The sequence below is a fragment of the Triticum aestivum genome, chromosome 2A (genome assembly GCF_018294505.1).
Source record: "Triticum aestivum cultivar Chinese Spring chromosome 2A, IWGSC CS RefSeq v2.1, whole genome shotgun sequence".
NCBI lineage: Eukaryota > Viridiplantae > Streptophyta > Magnoliopsida > Poales > Poaceae > Triticum > Triticum aestivum.
Window position 1 is genome coordinate 191,668,687 of NC_057797.1, and position 18,172 is coordinate 191,686,858.

The following is an 18,172-nucleotide window of genomic DNA, read 5'->3' on the forward strand; positions in this document are numbered from 1 at the left end:
GATCTGAAGACTTATTACACTTGAGGACTGTGAATCCTCCAGACGGTTAGGCATCGCGTTCAGAGCATCCAAGAGACATTGTGGATTGCCAGTGAACGAAGTTTGTGAAGGTTTGGGAGTCTACCTTGAAGACTTACCAGAGTGATTGGGCGAGGACTAAGTGACCTTAGCTTAAGGAGAATACGGTGAGGACTTGGTGTCCTGGACTGTGTGTTCAAGACCAGGTGTCCGGGACTGTGTGTCCTAAGGTTTAAATATCTAGCCGCTCCAACCAGACGTACAGTTGTCACAGCAACTGGAACTGGTCCAACATATCATTGTCTTCAACGAGTCACTGGTTTTATCTTCACTTCCTTTTCTTACTGTTACACATTGTGAAGCCATTGCATGCTTGCTTTATCTTTTGTCTTCACCACGTGAATGTATGAACTGTTTGGCTTCATAACTTCTTCCTACCTGATCCTTATTACACTGAAGTTGTTTGTCATTGTGCTTTCTCTCTATTGAATACATGATCATGGCTGGCCTAGTGTAATCTAACTTCCGCTGCATAGTAATAGGCATAATCTTCGCGGTTTGTCGTCATAACTCGCACATTTTGAAGACTATCATAAAAATCGCCTATTCACCCCCCCTCTAGTCGATATAATGCACTTTCAATTGGTATCAGAGCAAGGTGCTCCCTTGTTCTGTGTGATTCGGTTTAACCACCTGGAGTTTTAGCTATGTCGACTGCAGGGATAATCAAAGTCTCTGTTGCATGCCCCGTCTTCGATGGTACTGAATATCCCTACTGGAAGAATAAGATGCGCATGCATCTTGAAGCCATTGACGTCGACCTATGGTATGTCGTCGAGAACGGCGTTCCCAAGGCTGGAGAAGGTGTCACTGCTGCTGATGTCAAGAAGTTCACTCAACTGGACTCTACCGCCAAAAATATCATCTGTGGCCATCTGACAAAAGGACAGTATGGCCGTGTGAGTGCCTTGAAGACATCCAAGCTGGTCTGGGACTGGCTCTCCAAGGTCAATGAAGGCGTCTCAACCCAGAGAGATCAAAGAATCAGTGTACTTCGCAACCTCTTCAACCGCTTCAAGCGAAATGACAATGAGAATGTCCAGCACACATTTGATCGGCTCACTGATATCACAAATGAGCTTCAAGTCCTCTCTGCCACTGAGATCACCAAACATGAAATCGTCAAGACGCTGTTGAGATCACTTGATAGTTCGTTTGACATTCTAGCCCTGATGATTCAAGAACATCCTGATTTCAAGACACTCGATCCATCTGACATACTTGAGAGGCTCAACACACATGAGTTTTAGCTTTCTGAGAAAAGAGATATCTATGGTCCAAACTATGGGCGAACTCGTGCCTTGAAGGCAAAAGCTGTTTCCTCATCTGAAGAAGAATCTGACAGCAGTTCTAATGATCCTGAAGACATTGGAAGGGAACTTGCAATGCTAGTGAAGAAGTTCCAAAAATTCACCAAGAAGAAAGGCTTCAGAAAATCTTCACGATCAAGCTCAAGGAATGATGAAGCTTCTGCTCATGACTACAAGAAGAAAACATGTCACAAGTGCAAGAAAACTGGACACTTCATCTCTGAGTGTCCACAGTGGGACAATGAGAACAGAAGAAAGAAGAAGAGCAAGGAATATGATTCTGACGACAAGAAGAAGAAGAAATACTCAAAGTCTTCTTCCAAGTCTTCCTCAAAGTCTTCATCACACAAGAAGAGCACATCTGGCAAGGCACGTGTGTTTGTTGGCAAAGAGATGGATTCAGAGGAGGAGTCTGCATCTGAGGAGGCAGAGGTGGAGTCTGAGGAGGAGTCTGATTCTGGCATTGCGAGTCTGGCTACAGCATATGTCGCCAAGTCCATCTTCAACACTGAAGACAATGACTGCATCACCGACACCGACGCAAATGACAAGAACGACTCCACTCCTACCTACTGCTTCATGGCACGCGGTGCCAAGGTAAACACACGCACTACTCGCTATCAAACATCTAGTGACGATGACTCTGACTGTGATTCAAAACCCAGCTACAAAACACATGCTAAAATTGCAACTGAACAACAGAAAGCTATGGAACATATTCAAAAACTGTTAGACAGAAGCGATGATCTGTTGGGTGCTGAAATGACTCGATCTGAATCCTTAATTGAAGACATAAAAAATCTTCACGTTAAGTATCAGGAACTTGAGGATCGTCTTGATACTCTCTCAACAACTCATGAAAAGCTTTCCTATGATTATCTTCAAAGGAAGCAAGAACTTGAGAAATTGAGAGCAGCTCATGAAGATCTTCAAAAGGAAAATGAGTCACTTCGCGCCGAACAGATCAGTCCCGCTCAGGAAGGATTTGAACCACCATGTCTTAAATGCATTGAGCGTGATAATGCTACTTCTGTTGCTGAATGTTCCACTGCTACTTCTGTTGCAATATCTTCAACTGTTGATGTGGTAACTAACCCCTCTGCTGAGGATACCACTGCTATTGCTGATGAGAATGCTAGGTTGAAGACATTGCTTGAAACAGGGATGTACAAAAGTCTTAAAGGACATCGGACATTATGTGATGTCCTCAAGAAGCAGATTCTGAACAGAAACCCTAGGAAAGAGGGTGTTGGGTTCGTAAGGAAAATAAATGTAGATGGCTCTTACTGGAAACCTGAGCAGTACCCCAAAACCACATGGGTTGCTGCAAAGGAACTTTCAGCAGATCCATCCAATTTATCTGGCTTCACTTGTGCTAACCCCATTACCATTGATGAATCCTTTGATGCAAACTATAAACTGTTTAAGAATCAGAATGGTGAAGTGTTTGCCAGGTACATTGGTACTAGCTGCAGGAATGGACCGCCTATGAAGAAGATCTGGGTTTCAAAAAAATGTCTGGAAAATCTTCCTATGAATGTCTTCATGACACCTCACTTGAAGAAGACAAACCTCAGACCAAAGGCTTCATATGGTCCAAAGGCTCCATACAAATAGAGGACTCACCTGAGTCACACTAATGCAAATGTTGTGCAGGGAAACCATACTCAGGCATATGAATATGAGAGCGGTTCTTCGAATCGTCATGTTCATATGACCAAAAATTATTCTGCCTATTCCTATGAGTACTATTGTCCACCTGCTAGACTGTTTGCTAAGGCTTCAAAGCCAAAATTCTCAGATGCTGCACTTAGACTTATTGCTTCTAAGCCACCCTTGAAGATGTGGGTGGTTAAGAAAGCTTAACTCTCTTTTGCAGGGAAAGGTCTCCAGCAGAAAAACAAAATCTTCTGATGCTATTGCTGGGGACCTTAAAAATCTTGTAGGGCGCAAGATAAAATGCCCGAATGGCATCATTATGTACTTCGTTCCTGAATCGCATGCTACTCTCCCTATTAGTCCTAATCTGGATCTAAGTTTTCATAACCCACTGGTTCGTCAAATGTTTATGCTTCACAATTCTCTTTGTGAAGCCTATCCCCCTAACTGCACTGTAGGGTACGACACCAGCGACTTCAAAGTCTTCAGAATGGATTATTGACAGTGGGTGTACAAATCACATGACTGGCAAAAGAAGCCTTCTTATGGACTCAACATTACGTCCATCCGACAAGAGCCACATCACATTTGCTGACACTGGTAAAAGTAAGGTATTGGGTCTAGGTAGAGTTGCAATCTCAAAGGATCAACACATGGATAAAGTCATGCTTGTTGAATCCCTTGGCTTCAACTTAATGTCTGTCTCAATGCTTTGCGATTTGAATATGATCGTAATGTTTGGAAAATATCGTTGCCTGGTACTAATGGAATCTGACAAGTCTCTAGTGTTTGAAGGGTATCAGAAAGGTGATTTGTACGTGGTAGATTTCTCAGCAGGACCACAACTTGTAGTATGTCTTCTTGCAAAAGCTTCAGAATGCTGGCTTTGGCATCGGAGGCTTGGGCATGCTGGCATGAGGAACCTCCACACCCTTGCAAAGAAGAAGCATGTCATAGGCATCGAGGGCGTCAAGTTCAAGAAAGATCAGCAAGAGCAAAGTCTTCGCCCTGTACATCCTCGTGTTGCCAATGAAGTGCAGATCGACAGAATAATTGACAGCATCAATGCACCTGGTCCACTTACTCATTCAAGGGCAACTCAGCTAGCAAATTTCTGTGGGCACTTCGCATTCGTCTCAATATCAAAACCCAAGAAAGTTGAAGAAGCCTTCATGGAACCTGAATGGATTCAAGCTATGCAAGAAGAGCTTCAACAGTTTGAGCTGAATAATGTATGGGAACTGGTTAAGCGTCCTGATCCACGGAAGCACAACATAATAGGCACCAAATGGATATACCGCAACAATCAAGATGAGCATGGTCAAGTTGTCAGAAACAAAGCTCGTCTCGTTGCTCAAGGATATACTCAAGTGGAGGGCATTGCCTTTGATGAAAAATTTGCTCCTGTAGCAAGGCTTGAAGCTATACGCATACTGCTGGCCTATGCAAATCATCATAACATACTTCTATATCAAATGGATGTGAAAAGTTCCTTTCTCAATCGCAAGATTGAAGAGGAAGTGTATGTTGCACAGCCACCTGGCTTTGAAAATCCAAAACATCCTGACATGGTATACAAGCTCAACAAGGCACTGTATGGCCTCAAACAAGCCCCTAGAGCCTGGTATGACACACTCAAATACTTCCTGAAGAGCAAAGGCTTCATACCTGGTTCCCTGGATCCCACTCTTTTCACGAAGACATATGATGGTGAACTGTTTGTGTGCCAAATATATGTGGATGACATTATCTTTGGCTGCACCAACCAGAAGTACAGTGAAGAGTTTGGATATATGATGCAAGAGCAATATCAGATGTCCATGATGGGGGAGCTGAAGTTCTTCCTTGGTCTTCAAATACGACAACAACGCAATGGCATCTTCATATCTCAAGAGAAGTATCTCAAAGATTGCCTGAAGAAGTTCGGTATGCAAGACTGCAAAGGCTTCACAACACCAATGCCAGCCAAACATCATCTAGGTCCTGACGACAATGGTAAAGAGCTCGATCAAAAGGTATACCGCTCCATGATTGGGTCTTTGCTTTATTTATGTGCATCTAGGCCAGATATTATGCTTAGTGTTTGCATGTGTGCTCGATTTCAAGCGGCACCAAAGGAGTCGCATCACTTAGCTGTGAAGCGAATTCTTCGATATTTGGCTCACACCCCAACTCTAGGATTATGGTATCCAAAGGGCTCAGAGTTTGATTTGGTTGGATTTTCGGATGCTGATTATGCTGGTGACAAGGTTGATCGCAAGTCTACATCAGGCACATGTCACTTTCTGGGACGATCACTTGTATGTTGGTCTTCAAAGAAGCAGAACTGTGTATCTCTCTCCACTGCTGAATCTGAATACATTGCTGCTGGATCTTGCTGCGCTCAGCTTCTGTGGATGAAGCAAACACTCAAGGACTATGGCATTCATCTGAAGCAAGTGCCACTTTACTGCGACAACGAAAGCGCCATCAAGATTGCCAACAACCCAGTTCAGCACTCGAAGACAAAGCACATTGAAATTCGTCATCACTTTCTCAGAGATCATGTTGTGAAGGAAGACATTGATATCATACACGTCAACACTGAAGAGCAATTGGCGGATATCTTCACCAAGCCCTTGGATGAGAAGAGATTTTGCAAGTTACGGTGTGAGCTAAATATCTTGGAATCCTCAAATGTCCTGTGATCAGGCACACATCCTAACACTTATGCATATTGATGACTTAGATGTGCAACACACAAAGTAAAGTATATCTTCATTCAATGAAGACATACATTCTAAGTGTGAATACATTAATGTGGAATTTGACTTCGGAGCGCCACGATAATTGTGCGCCGTGTCTGGGTCTAATACTTCCTATACGGTGGGTAACGCCACCACCAAACGTTCCATTTTGAAGTGTTTCACTCATGGCGTTACCTTGCAATATCTTCACATTTGGTTGTCTTCATTGGTTGGCTTCAACATGTCTTCATGATTATCTTCACTACGTTGATTATATAGATATATATATGCTAGTGTTCTGTCCTCTACAGCATTCACTTATAGCTATGTCTTCTTGGTTGAATCTTTTGAACTAAGTGAATGTGATCGGACCCTAATCTCTCTATGCTTTCTATCTCAAATTCTATCTCTCCAAGTCATATGCATTCTATTGAAACTGTCGAATGTCTTCACTGTGTCCTTGTCAGCTGAAGATATAGAGACAACCATAAAGTCCATTTTTAATGCTCATTCCTCCACATAAAATCCGGAGAAGCAGGAACGACCGCCCGACAATTTAGGCGTGCGTGGGACGTGGAACAAACCCCAAACTTCCGCTAACTGGCCACGCGTTCCTCAAATGCGAACCGCCAGGGGCACCTGTGTAATAGCACAGTGCCGCCCCTGAGCCTATAAATTCACACTTACCGCAGTCATTATCTCCTTCTTCCACCCTCGCAAGAACCCTAGCGCCACCGCTAGCACTCGACGACGCCGGAGACGAAGCGCTTCGCTGCCGCAACCTCTCCAACGCCGTCCTCACGCCGACCGCGGACATCGTCCTCTCCGCCGTCGCCGTAGGTGTTTTCCGTCGCCAAGTTAGGGCACGGAGGACTGAACTGCTCGGCATCAACTCCCTTCCGTCTAGCAGTTCCAGTGTGGTAAATAAAACTTCTTTTTACAGCCTCTTTTGATCTCATGGTTCTGTCACTTTCTACCATAAGAAGTTTCTCTTCACACTAGTTAGATCTCTCGCTGCATCTCATAACATGCCTAGTATATTCACTTGTGCTTCATAAAGTAGTTAGATTCCTCACTTGTACTGATCTGTGGGTTCGTACAAATCTGGAACCAACTTCTTATCTATGAGTGAATGTCTTCGCACGATGAGGTCAATGTCTTCTAAACTGATTAATCTTCAAAACCTTCTGAGAATGCATATGACCTCTTCCCCTTCCCTCGCACCTTAATGCTGTCACAGGTACATGTCCGTGGGAGAATCCTTCGGTTCTCATAGTCTGCATTCATTTGCAGAATTCCTACAGCATCACATAAACTCTCCTGAAGCCAGTTCCTGTTGGTCCAGAAAAAGAAAGCCTTTGAAGCCTTTGAAAGTTTTGAAGCCTTTCAAGTTAAAGTTTATGGCTTCAGAAGCAGCAGCAAGGAAGGGGGGCAGACAGAGACGTGAGGGAACTTCCAAGGATCTGCCTGAAGACTTGACAGAAATGTACAAAATAGATCCAGAAGAGAGCTATGGGCAGCGCAAGACCCGAATCCAATGGATTCGACGCTATTGGGCAGAACAGTGGTTCAAATACCGCTTCGTCACTCAGGAGTATGCTGAGAAAAGTGCCATCAGGAGACCATGGGGGGACATCTCATACAAGAACTCTTGTCCCAGGACCAGAGATGAAGCCATTGCTCAAGGCTTCTACCCATGCATGGTCCGAGGACCACAGCCTAACGATGCGCATCCGTCGTCACTCCTCTGGTGTCGTGACGACAATCTCTTCAAGCGCAACTTTCAGTTTGCCCAACAGTCAGCGAAGCTAAACAAGAAGAAATTTGGGTTAGACTTCAACCCTGGTCCCTCCGCACCAAGGGCAGATGGCACACGCGACGCAGAACCCAATGTAATCGGTCCGTTTGCCAATCTTGAGGGCCTGATCACTCACATCTTAGTCCAAGGGACTGCAGTGAATGACCCCCCAGCTGACTCTAAGTCTGATGAAGCCCCTGCTGTGCCGAAGCCAAAGCAGACAAAGAAACCAAAAGCTTCAAAGCCGGCCCCTGCCTCAAAAATCTCAAGGGCGAAGCCATTGAAAACTGCACCTCCTGAAGTCAGTGTGCAGTCTGAAGACGTCTCCCGCGTCTCCAAGCCCCAGAAGGAAAAGGAGCCCCGGCAACAAACAGGCAAAGAGCTCACTTCTGCTGCCATTCTACGCAGCGAAGCCATTGATCTATCAAGCGATGAAGATCTAGGAGATGACGCTCCAGAGCAGCTTATCAAAAGCAAGGAAGAAGCAGAAACCTTTAACAACCTACCTCTCTTTGATGTTGCCATTATCCACAACTTCATCGATGAATGGTTTGCCTCACCGGACATAAGCTTCAAAGATCTGCAGCTGCCTGTTGGCCTCAGCGTCGCCTTCCAAGGCGCAATTGCTTCAGAACTTGCCATTGCTCAGCGCATAGTTGAGCTGAAGCAGAAAATTGATCATGAAAAGGCTCAGTTCAAGAAGCACATGGCCAGGATCAGCGTGCAGGAAGTGAAGAGCTTCAAAACCATGCTGCATGAGCTCAAAGAAAATTTTCTGAAGAAGCATGCTGAAGCTCAGGGCTCGCGTGAGCGAATGAAGTCTCTGGCAGAACGATGTGTGCAGGCCTACAATGAGGCCGAGAAGTGCAAGGCACTTGGGCGTCCTGGCATCGACCCCAAGATGGCCGCTAAGAAGAAGAAGCAGTCTGCTGTGAATGAACCAGAGGCACCTAGACAAGAAGCGGTTCAAATTGTCTTCCCCACTGCAACGACTAGCTCGAAGCCAAAGAGCCGGTCAACAGCTTCAGAGCTTAAGAAGACAAGAACTGCAGAGGCTGAAGCCAGAAAAAGGAAGAGCTCTAAAGCCTCTCCTACTGCCCCCAGCAAAAAGAAGCGCAAGATCAAGAAATCTCGGGTTGCTCCCACAGAGCCCTTGATGGTTGAACCCCTCTCTGTCATTCACCCCAATGCAGAAAGAAGACCGACAGTTCATGAGCCTGCTCCCACAGAGGCTCCTGAAGCTGAAGATATTCCAGCAGCCGACCCCATCGCTGCTGAAGACATTGGTCATCAAGACAATGTACAAGATGATGCAGCCCTTCCTCAGCTTGAAACAAGTGAACTCATCAGTATTGGTCGTCCTCTGACGCCAATGGCACAAGATGAGTCATGGGCGGATCGCCCTCAGGAGGAAGAAGACTTTGAGGTCCAGCCCACTCCGACCCCACAAGTGTCGTCTGTGTTCCGTAGGCTTCGCAAAGGTCCACGGCCTCAAGTCCATACTGCAGAAATTTCGGCTGCATCAGCCGAAGACAATGAAGAAGCATCTCCAGAACCCACTCCCCCGCTCCATCAAGATGCAGTTCTTCAGGAGAACGTGCCTGAGGTTGTCCCTCCAACTACACAAGCGGAGGCAGAAAATGTTGCGGCTGCCACCACAAACACTAAAGCCAATGTGGAGCCCGCCCCACCAAATGCTTCAGCGGACAGCAAAGCTACTGAGCCAGACACTTCAGTCCCTGAGTCTGCTGCAGGTCCACAGTTTGATTATCATATTGAGCACAGGCCTCATGTCCAGAAGCCAGTCCCAAGGCTTCCAAGGTTTCCAGGTCCTACATCAGCACCTGGCTCCTTTGATATTAACAGCTTCAAGGCAGACAATACATTTTTCAATAGCTCCAAGAACCCCTATTCAAGGGAATGGATCGTATCAGACAGGTTCTGGAGCTATTCTCAGCGCAGCTATTATTCATGCATCCTATACAACCAAGGTCGCATCTTCCCGCACAAGCGCCTTGAGGTTGACATTACTGGTCTGCCATGTCTTGAGGAAGCCTTGGATTGCTTCAAGCAAGTGGGTCTGCTGCCGTTTGTGACGGATGAAGAGCACTGGAATGAAGAGCTTTTGCTTCAGTTTTATGCCACCCTCCATATAAAAGGATACAACAGAGATCCGAAGACTTGGGTCCTGGAGTGGATGATCGGTAATGTCCATCATGAAGCCAATGCATTTGATATCATTGAGCTCACCGGGCTACCCACTCCTGGCGAATTCTTCGAGGAAGGCTGTCAACTACATTCTGAAGCCATTGAAAGCATATTCCAGAGGCCTGAACCCAATATGAGTCAGATGCTCTCAATGATGAAGCCATTGCCTCAGGATGCACCCTATCCAACTGAGTTCTTCGTTGAAGACCTAGAGTACCTGGCCAGGGCCATATATCACATCATCCGGAGCACTCTCTGGCCCATTAAGGGACACTCACCACATGCCAAGATTGAGGGTGCAATGAAGACTCTCATATTCTATATCATGCATGGCAAATGCTTCAACGCACAGGATCTCTTCATACGCCAACTTGCAGCGTCAGGCTCGGAATTATTTGGTTTGAAGTTCTATGCTCCTTGGGTGATGAGGCTAATCAAACTGCACTTTGCGATCTCGTATCAGCCCTCTGCCCGAAACCATTGGATCTTCTTGCCAGATGTGGATACCTCTGCTGAAGCAATATATCCTGAGCCTAACAAGCAACCAATAAGTCTTCAGAATGCAGAACACCAGAGCTTCACGCAGAATGTTGAAGGTGTTGAAGCCATATCCAGGGTATATCCATTGGCTGGCACTACACGTGCACCAGCATCTACTGAAGCCATAGACAGCACAAATGCTCCAAGACCCAAGAAGCGTGCTCGTGTCCTCACTGACCGAGAGCTTCTTGTGGCCCTTCACCAAAAGCAAGATAGGCATCACGACTGGCTAAAGCGTCAGATGAAGAGCCTCTTGGTGGATGTCAATCGTCTTCGAAACCTAGCCACCAAGAATTCTTTCGTTACACATGAAACATGCCGTCGTACATGGAAAGGGCTCTCAATGATATGTACTGAAGCTGAACTTGAAGAGGATGGCTTCACAGAGAGTTTCAAGTTTGACACCACACCTCCCAGAAGGGATGTGATGCGCAACACACCATCACTTGAAGACTCTGAGTTTTCTTCATCTGCTGCCATAGTTACTGCAAGGATTATTGATGAAGACGATGATGCTACATCACCACCACCTGCTTCAGCTCATCCCAGCTCTGCACCGCCAAACAACTCCACCGACCCTGCTGCGCCTGGGAACGCGTAGCAAACTCTATGTCTTCAAACCTTTTTGGTCATTACTGACAAAAGGGGGAGAAGCGTATGATGTTTATAGTCTTCAAGCGGGTCAATATGGGCGGGTGCCTTATGTTTTGATATATTTTGCTTCGTGCTTACAACTCTTGTTTTTTGCTTCATTTGGTTCTTTGAGTTGTAAACACTAAAACTCGATGGTCGTCTGCTACTCGTTTGCTACTTTGTTTGCGAAGATAAATTCCGCGTGTGCGACGATAAATTCCGCACTTATCTCATTCTGCAGACGTCCATTTTCCATTATGCATGTCATTGTCTTCATATACTTGCACATGCATAGTGGATTGTCATCATAAGCTGAAGTGGATCTCCACAAGTACAACCTGCCATGTGCATTTGCATTCCAAAAGCAAATTAACTTATATGCACATCTTCAGGGGGAGCCCTTGCAACTTATGAAGACATTCCCTATCCTTTACAAACTTCACACATTATATTCCCCATTGAAAACTTCAACTAGTTTGTCATCAATCACCAAAAAGGGGGAGATTGTAAGTGCATCTAGTGCCACCCCTAGTTGGTTTTGGAGTATTGACAACAAACCTAGTTGAGGGACTAATGTGTTTGTGAGAATTGCAGGAAAACACAGGTAGAAGTCCCTCATTGATTCGGTTTTACTACCAGAGATGACCCCTAAAAATGTATGAAGACATTGAAGACAAAGGTGGTATATGAAGATATTCACATTGAAGACTATGACAAAAGAAGACACGTTATGAAGCCTATGGAGCTCGAAGACTTAGATCTTTCGTAGTTCTTTTTCTTTTGTGTTGAGTCATAGGAACCACCGTACTGTTAAGTGGGGTCCAGGAGAACCAGTCAGAATGACTGAAGTGATGCCTAAATCAAAAACCTATGTCTTCGAGCGAAGACAATGAGAGCGAATCTTGTCCAGAGCCGGACAAGTCAGCTTTGCTTGTAGCCCAAGCAAAGTTGCCATGAGAGTTTGAAATCTGACCGTTGAGACACATGTCAGTTCCTTAGTGACCCAGGGTCATTTCGGACAAATCAGGTCGGGTTGCCAAGTGGCTATAAATAGCCCACCCCCACAACCATAAACGGTTGGCTGCTCAGATTTCAGTGCACGGCTTTTGTCGTTTGAGAGCAACCCACCTCGAAGCCTTTGAGAGAAAATTCCTAGTGAGGAGAAAAGCCCTAACCACCCAGAGCCAGAGTAAATTGGGCATCACTTAAGTCTTCTTGTCTGTGTGATCTGAAGACTTATTACACTTGAGGACTGTGAATCCTCCAGACGGTTAGGCGTCGCGTTCAGAGCATCCAAGAGACATTGTGGATTGCCAGTGAACGAAGTTTGTGAAGGTTTGGGAGTCTACCTTGAAGACTTACCAGAGTGATTGGGCGAGGACTAAGTGACCTTAGCTCAAGGAGAATACGGTGAGGACTTGGTATCCTGGACTGTGTGTTCAGGACTAGGTGTCCGGGACTGTGTGTCCTAAGGTTTAAATACCTAGCCGCTCCAACCAGACGTACAGTTGTCACAGCAACTGGAACTGGTCCAACATATCATTGTCTTCAGCGAGTCACTGGTTTCATCTTCACTTCCTTTTCTTACTGTTACACATTGTGAAGCCATTGCATGCTTGCTTTATCTTTTGTCTTCCCCACGTGAATGTATGAACTGTTTGGCTTCATAACTTCTTCCTACCTGATCCTTATTACACTGAAGTTGTTTGTCATTGTGCTTTCTCTCTATTGAATACATGATCATGGCTGACCTAGTGTAATCTAACTTCCGCTGCATAGTAATAGGCATAATCTTCGCGGTTTGTCTTCATAACTCGCACGTTTTGAAGACTTTCATAAAAATCGCCTATTCACCCCCCTCTAGTCGATATAACGCACTTTCAAGCACCATTGTGGTTATGTGATCCTCCTCCTGTGTGGTTGTGACCTCCATGGTTATGAACAAGTCCTCCTGAGTTCGGGGTTAGGCGAGGCTTCTGCTGAGCTCCTGAGTTATACTTCCCTTGTCCATACTTCCTCTTGCGGCTCTCAATCTGCTGTTGCTTCCCTTCAATCATAAGAGCCTTATCTACCAACTCCTGATAGTTGTTGAAGGTTGCTACCATCAACTGCATGCTCATCTCATTATTCAGCCCTTCCATAAACTTCCCCTGCTTCGCGGCATCTGTGGCCACATCATTAGGGGCATAGTGTGACAACTTGCTAAAATCATCCACGTACTGAGCCATAGTATGGTTCCCCTGGCATAGGTTGCGGAACTCCTACTTCTTCATCTGCATAGCTCCTGTTGAGACATGGGCTGTGCGGAAAGCTTGCTGAAACTACTCCCAAGTGATATTGGCTATAGGAAAGGTGGCAGTGTAATTCTCCCACCATGAGGCTGCTGGTCCATCCAATTGATGTGCGGCAAAGCGCACCTTCTCAGCATCTGTGCAACCTGCGGTGGTCAACTCCCTTCCAGTACGGCGTAGCCAATCATCAGCAACTATAGGCTCGGTGCTACTGGAAAACACCGGTGGCTGTAACCTTAGAAAACGGGCTAGGTTGTCCACTGGCGGTGGGTTGTTGTTGTTGTTCTTGGTGTTGTTGCCCTGGTTCTGAACTAGCAATTGCATCAACGCATTCTGCTGCTGGATCAACTGGGTGAGCTCCGGCGGGAAAGCAAAACCGGGGTCACGTCTCGAAGGCATCTGATGGGTTTAGATGGAAGAGATCAAAATAAAAAAAGGGGTCTAATGAGAGAGCACTACCCATATGCACATGAGACAAACACAAACATTTCACTCAATCGATCAAGCAAGGGCATACAACGGTCTAGAACTATCGCAAAAGTGCTCAACTACTACTAAATACATGGGGGAATACTACTAATATGTGGTGGTCATCTAAAAATTTTGATCGGTGGAAGACTCCATGATGTCTGCTCCAGCTTCATATTCGAAGTCATCATCACTAGGATCTGAATCGGTGTCGTCGATGATGATGTAGTTGTCCGGGCAAGTGGAATCGTCATCTTCTACTCCCGGTGCTGGACCTCCCATGAATACTCCGATCTTCTTAACCAGGTCGTCATTCTTCTCCAGTAGTGTCTTGATTTCCTCGTCATATCCATCGCGTGTAAACTTGAGTTCTTTCTCCAGTTCGTTGATCCTAGTCTTCGCCTTCTTCAAGTCCATCATGTCCACGCACATCTGGTTCTCCCGGCGTCGAATGTGCTAGTTTAACTCCTGGATGAAAGCTGCAATGGATCTATCCTTTTTGGTGCTGATTACTTCCCATTGCTCGTCTCGGCGCCCACATATTTGGTAGATAGTGTCCTTGAGTTCCCTGTTGTATACTTCTCCAATGCGTCCCATGGTAATGTGGGCTGTCATGCTCTTGCCTAGACTCCAGGTGGGTGCTTCAAAAGAAAACTCTATGGGTTTAGAAGTTGGCGAGAATGTTCTTCCTGGAACTTGTACTTGAATCATCCAGCGCTCCTCTTCTGGTAGGGTGGCATTGTACGTCCCAGTGAAGCTTGGTATTCCAATGTTCAAGCACCTACTGACCTCCTTCAAGTGGCGTCCAAAAGGTGTGTCTTCATCCGATTGTGCAAACTTGTTCTTCATCTCCGTCATCCTAAAGAGTAGAAAGGGGAGAGGAGTCAGAAATGAGTAGAGAAGTGTGACCTAGGGTTAATCTTAGTGGTCGTGTCCTACACTCAGCGTGTGCTCTGATACCATCTTGTAGCGACCCGACCTCAAACGGTCAAGTCTCTGTGCTTCAGTGTCATCCCTAGATCGGTAATGCTGACACACACACTACTAGAAGGATTTATAACAGAGTAGCAATCACACACATATTACATTGAATGTCTCAAGAGAGAGAACTTATTACAATAATATGGCTTAAGGCCATCTAATATGATAACAACGGAAGGTCTGGAAGATAAGTGAGTCCATCAACTCCAACGGCATAGCTGAGCTGCACGGCAACGACCTAACGAACCTTACTCCTTGTTTGAAAAGTCTGCAACATAATACGTTGCAGCCCGAAAACGGGTCAGCACATGGAATATGCTGGCAATATAACACAGTAGAGCATGAACAGAATAATGCTATCACTACATGCATATATGGCTGGTGGAAAGCTCTATGGTTATAGTTTTTGCGAAAAGCCAATTTTTCCCTACAACAAAGGAATAGATTTTATATTTAACTATCATTGTGGTTGAACAACATTGAGAAGGTACCCCCAACTAAATCCCAATTAAAGTAATTAACAACCCAACAATATTAATTAAAAGTGATGAGATACTTGTGATAACCTAAGTACTAGATACTCATGATTCTCCATAACCGGGGACATGGCTAACCATGATTAGATTGTACACTTTGCAGAGTTTTGCACACTTTTCCCCACAATACTCGATCGCCTCCGTTGGATTTGCCGCACTTCATGGTGTTTGAGAAACGGATGACCGAGACACGGTCTTTCAGAAACATTAACTCTCTACTCCGGGTAGACCATACCAAACCTACAAAAACCCACTACCTGCTGATCTACCTCTTCAAGAGCTTCATGTAACTTACTCAACTATGCTAGAGCCCATAATAGCTTGTGGCTGCACACGGAAGTTTCTAGCATGAATCATCTCAGTTCCCTTTGAGCCTGGGTGGCGGTCCATAGGAAGATCACACAGGTACCCCAGGATTTCCAAAAAATACAGACAACACTGGGTTCCCCAGGTGTCTCAATCCACCCAGATGTTAATTTAAGTTGCCACCTTAGGTTGAACCATTAATTAACAATCTCACAACTGTCATGGATTTCACTCAAACCCGAACCACGTCTACGAGCATAGCATAGTAATAAGCAACGCATAGAAGTAACTCCCAAGGGTTTGAATATAACAAGGCAATAGGTTCTACCTCAATAACTAATTCCCAACCCACAAGTTAATAGCATCCTAATCATGCAAGGTTTGAGGATTGGAATTAATGCATAAAAACTGGGTATGAAAAGAGTATGATCAATGTGTTACTTGCCTTGCTGACGATCCGCGAAACCTAGGGACTCGTAGTAGCACGCTTCGCACTCCGGGAATTCTATCGCAAACAAACAATAAAATACATACGCAACAAGCAAGATGCACAAGCAAAAACTCAAACAAAAGAGGTTGACCAGAAAGTTCAACTTAAGAACTCCGGTTTGCAAAAAGAATCAAATCAAACGGAGCAACGAAACTCAAACGGCGAAAGAAACAAGATCCGCTTACTAATCTGAACTAAGGCCAAATTTTACAGTACCAAAATCTTGTTCAAGTTGGTTAAACAGAAAGAGGATCTCGACACGAAGATCTAGGCGCTTGAATCGCCTGATTACGACTAACGAGCGAAAGGATAAACAGAAACTAAGATTGGATCAGAAATCGCGATTAGAAATAATCACGGATAAATCTGAGAAAAAGAAAATGATGAACAGTTTAACGAGCAGACGTTCGTTAACTGTAACTAAACAATGAATGCGTTCGTTGGAACGAACGAACGAGCGAACGCTCGCTGGACAATAAACCGAGAAAAAGAAAAACTAAATAAACTGATCTAAAAAAATAAAACCTAGGGTTTTCTAAAAAAAATCGAACGGTTTTCTTTAGAAAACCGGGGCGGCGGGGCGGCTACCTCGGCTCGGCTCCGGCGGGGTTCCGGTGCGACAGCGGGGTGGCGTGGGGTGGCGGGGCTGCGGCGGCGGTGGCTCCTGGCGGCGGCGCGGGCGGCTGCAGGCGGCGGGGCGAGGGGCTGCGGCAACGGCGATGACTTGGGCTCCAAGGGGGCGGTATTTAAAGGGAGGGGAGGCGGCTGCTTGGGGGAGGGGGCAAGGCAGTGGTGGCGGCGGGGAGTCCGGGTCGGCGGCGGCGGCGCGCGGGGGAAGCGGCGGCGGCTCGGACCGGCCTGGCTCGGCTGGGCCTTAGGCCCAGTCGGGCGCGGGAAACTTTTTTTTAATAATTTCGCCGACAGAAATAAAAGCCTAGAAAAATAAATAAAAATCTGAAAATGCCAAAACAAATTTTCACCGTCTAAATAAAATATTTAGGACGGGATGAACATTTTCTTGGCCCTAAAATGCAATTTTCAAAACATGCAATTTTTCTAACGCAAATAAAATCTGAATAAAACCAAATAAAATGAATAAATGATTTTAATATTTTTCCTCCTATATTTCAATTATTTTGAAGAAGTCATATTATCTCCTCTGATGTATTTTAATAGGAAATATTTTCGGAGAGAAAAATAATTAAAATCAAAATCCTCGTTTCATTATTTGATAAAATCAAATATGAAAACCGGGAAATCCTCAACTCTCTCCATGGGTCCTTGAGTTTCTTAGCATTTCGAGGATTGCGGAAACAAAATGCAATAAAATATGATATGCATGAATGACCTATGTATAACATTCCAAATTGAAAATTTGGGATGTTACATATTCCCGAGGACGATAGTATGTTGATTATCTTTGGTAGACCCTTTTTGAATACTGCACGGGCTGTTATTGATTTCAACAAAGGCAATGTCAGTTTTCATGTTAATGGTAATGAGCATACGGTACACTTCCCGAGGAAAAAACCTCAAGTCCATAGTATCAATTCTATTGGAAAAATTACAACAATTACTATTGGAGGTTTTGAATTTCTTCTTCCTACTGTCAAGAAGAAATATGATATTCTTATTGTTGGGGATGTGCATATCCCAGTTGAGGTAACCTAGTGTTATTTGAAATTTCTCCGGTTTGATGCAATTCGGAATTAGTTTGTTAACAAGACTTGATCAACCTTGTTAGTGGATTCCTTTTAATGAGCATGAGATGGATGAAGTTAGAAAGCACAACTCTCTGTACCCTCCTTTTACTTTCTATTATTTATTTTAAATAAAGTAAAAATAGTATTTTCTGTCTATTTTCTAATTTATACTTGCAATAAAAAAATCCCCGAAATAAAAGTTTTCCAAATGCCCTGAACATTTAATATGATTTTTTCCAGAATATTTAAGAATTATTGGCACTGAGAACAGACCAGGGGGCCCACCATGTGCTCATGAAGGTGGATGGCGCGCCCTACCCCCTGGGCGCGCTCCCTGCCTCGTGGACCCCACGTGGGTCCCCTCCACTTATTCTTGCACCCACACACTTCGTCTTCCTCCAGAAAAAATCATCCACCAGCTCAAACCCGTGTTCTAGCTCATCTT